The sequence below is a fragment of the Pongo pygmaeus genome, chromosome 9, assembly GCF_028885625.2.
Source record: "Pongo pygmaeus isolate AG05252 chromosome 9, NHGRI_mPonPyg2-v2.0_pri, whole genome shotgun sequence".
NCBI classification, from domain to species: Eukaryota; Metazoa; Chordata; class Mammalia; order Primates; family Hominidae; genus Pongo; species Pongo pygmaeus.
Window position 1 is genome coordinate 39,928,377 of NC_072382.2, and position 3,763 is coordinate 39,932,139.

Sequence of the window (3,763 nt, forward strand, 5' to 3'; positions counted from 1 at the left end):
CAGTACCTAGCAGAGTACATTCTGAAAAGTAGGTATGTGGTAAATAGTCCTTGAAAAAAAAAATCCAGCTGGGTGCAGTGGCTCATGCCTGTAATTCCAGCACTTTGGGAGGCCGAGGCGGGGTGGATCACCTGAGGTTAGGAGTTAGAGACCAGCCTGGCCAACATGGTGAAACCCCGTCTCTACCAAAAATACAAAATTAGCCAGGCCTGGTAGTGCAGGCCTGTAATCCCAGCTACTTGGGAGGCTGAGACAGGAGAATTGCTTGAACCCAGGAGGTGGAGGCTGCAGCGAGCCGAGATCGTGTCACTGCACTCCAGCCTGGGCAACAGAGTGAGATTCCACCTCAAAAAAAAAAAAAAAATCAAAAAATGTTGAAAAGCTTGACAAGTTTGTGTTATTTTAGAATAAAAGGGGCAAATTGGCAGAATTACTATAATGTTTTTCCCTATTATCTCAACATCCTTCATTTTCTCTTTCATAGCAAACATTTTCTAAATTTTCTCTTACGTTCTACAGATCATGAAGTATGTTTTAACATTAGCCCGAGGCAGAGGGAGAACGAGAGAGAGAGAGAGAGAGAGAGGTATTAGCAGTTATTACCAGATTTTGTCAACCAGTCCTAGAAAATACCATCTTCTAGGTATCTTCTAGTCCTAGAAAATACCATCTTCAGCATCATCCTGACATCCAGCACCACTAATCCAGCCTTGAAGTTTTCTTTGCTTTGCCCCTTTCCAAAGTAATCTTGGAAATTACAAATGGCTGGCAGTTTGCCTGTGTTTTTAAAAGCACTGCTTCAGGGTGTTTTATTTTGAAAATTAAAAGACATTTTCAAAAACTTTCGGATTGTTTACCTTTTCATTCTGACTGCCGCTTTTCTTATTTGAAGATAGCCATGGTAGCTGTCACTAGACAAAAATAACTCAACAGCTTGGGAATTATCAAACAGGTATTTAAGAGTGTCCTTTTTTTTTCAGACAGTATTTGGTGTCTAGTTAGGAAAAAGACAATTTACAGAATATGGAGTCTTCCCTCCACATCCTACCCAATATTTCTCCTTGGGTCTACATTTAATTTCCTCTTTCCTTTCCAGATTTCTTTCAAAATATTTCATGTAGACAAAGAAGAGCTTTTCAGAACATTTCAGCACCACCATCACCACCACAGCCCCCTACTCCACCCTAAGTGCTGGTTTTCTGATTATGCATCATCATGGCATGTGCAGATTTTGCATGTAGTTTCTTGAAATAATTGTGTCATGCTAAGATCATTCTAAAATGTTCAAAGTTTTATTTGGGATTCTGACGAAGTGAAAACTACCCAATTCCATGGCTGAACTTCGTGTTGGTATTTTGGTCTTAACAAATTATCAGCTTGACCAGGTGGTAATCTTCCTGCTTTTCTATTCTGATTTTTCTACCTTTACTTTTCTATCTCTTATAACATCTGGTTTCTTTAACAATCATTTAATTTTTGCCTCCTTCTATTTCTCAGCAGTAGTTTATGCACTCAGACTTTGGAACGAACCCACACGTGGTTCTGTAATTCAGAAGTTGCTCCCTTGAGTCTCATTTTCCTCTTGTGTTAGAATTGAAAGGGAAAGATCAGGAAAAGAAAATCAGATTTAGAAAAGATTAGGCACGGCCGGGCACAGTGGCTCACGCCTGTAATCCCAGCACTTTGGCAGGCCGAGGTGGGCGGATCACCTGAGGTCGGGAGTTCGAGACCAGCCTAACCAACAGGAAGAAACCATGTCTCTACTAAAAATACAAAATTAGCCAGGCACGGTGGCACATGCCTGGAATCTCAGCTACTTGGGCGGCTGAGGCAGGAAAATCACTTGAACCCAGGAGGCGGAGGTTGCAGTGAGCCAAGATTGTGCCATGGTACTGAAGCCTGGGCAACAAAAGCGAAACTCTCTCGAAAAACAACAAACAAGAAAAAGGAAAATGAAAAGATTAGGCATTTCCATATTTCTGATATTTATCCAAATGTTTTCAAATTTTGGGTCCATATGGGTCTTCAGAAGTATTGAAAGGCTATCTAACCCCGTAATATCCAACCAGCTCAAAAGAGTAAGATACTTTTGGGTGATGTTTTGAAAAAGGGCTGTCTTCAAGAATGGCCTTCAGCCAGTCCTGCCAGAAGCCTCACTACCAGCCCTCACATCTCAAAGGTCCCATCAGTTCTACACAAGTGGCATGTGCTGCTCCCAGCCATCCTTCACCTTTGCTCGAGCTCTAGGTACAGTAAAGAGGGCCCAGAGCCCAAATTTGGTCACATGTGTAGCTTAAAAGGATGTTTAAAATTTGTCGACAATTTTACATTGTTATTTTTTGTTCAAAATAAATCATTGTTTTCAATTAGCCCTAAAAAATTAGATGCTGTTTCCTGTGTCCAATAGGACCACACTAGGGATGTTGATAAGGTGTGTAAAAGTACCTTATTTCAGACCATGATAGAATGACCGCAAGCCTCTAGGGCTTAATGTGAAAGCTCTTCCATCCCAAATCTCCCCATGCAAATATGGAGGCATCAAAGCCTAGAAACTACGCACTACCTTGAAGATTCATTCACTAGAGTAGGTGCATATAAGATATCTGATCAGTAGGGATTAGACTAGATATTCTTTTCTTTATTCCCTAACCCTATCATGTCTTGAAATATTTATGTATGTATGTATATTTACGCATTTATGTATACAAATCTTTATGTGTGTATTTATATGTATATGTATATAAATTTATATGTATATAAATACACACACACACATAGTTTCTTTTTTTTTTTAGACAGAGTCTTACTCTATTGCCCAGGCTGGAGTGCAGTGGCATGATCTTGGCTCACTGCAACCTTTGCCTCCTGGGTTCAAGCCATTCTCCTGCCTCAGCCTCCCCAGTAGCTGGGATTACAGGTACCCACCAATTTTGTATTTTTAGTAGAGATGGGGTTTCACCACGTTAGCCAGGCTGGACTCGAATTCCTGACCTCAAGTGATCAGCCAGCCTGGGCCTCCCAAGGTTGGGATTACAGACATGAGCTATTGAGCCCAGCGTAGGTATATATATATATATATTATATATATATATATATATATATTATATATATATATATATTTTTTTTTTTTTTTTTTGAGATGGAGTTTCGCTCTGTCATCCAGGCTGGAGTGCAGTGGTGCGATCTCCACTCACTGCAACCTCCGCCTCCCGGGTTCAACTGATTCTTTTGCCTCAGCCTCCTGAGTAGCTTGGACTACAGGCGCGTGTTGCCACACCGGGCCAATTTTTGTATTTTTAGTAGAGACAGGGTTTCGCCATGTTGGTCAGGCTGGTCTGGTTTTGGACTCCTGACCTCGTGATCCGCCCATCTCAGCCTCCCAAAGTGCTGGGATTACAGGCATGAGCCACGGCGCCCGGCCGATACATGTATATTTTTAATGTATAGCCAGCTTCTCACTTCAGGTAGCTTTTTGGCACCTATGCTTTTATTTAAGCTCGATAACTATTTCTCACAGGTTATGTTATTATTTGGGTCAAAAATATTTAGGGTGCCTTTTACACAAAGAGTAAGGTAAACTCTAAGTGCCCAGGACTCCCTCTGTGTCCTTCATTCTAGAAAGCAGCGCATTTTTAAGCTTTCACTCTGCTTGGCTCATTCTGCAATATAATCTTCAGCATGAGGTCACCATGGAGACTGGAATTTTGAAAGTGCTTGATCTTGGCCGGGCGCAGTGGCTCATGCCTGTAATCCCAGCACTTTG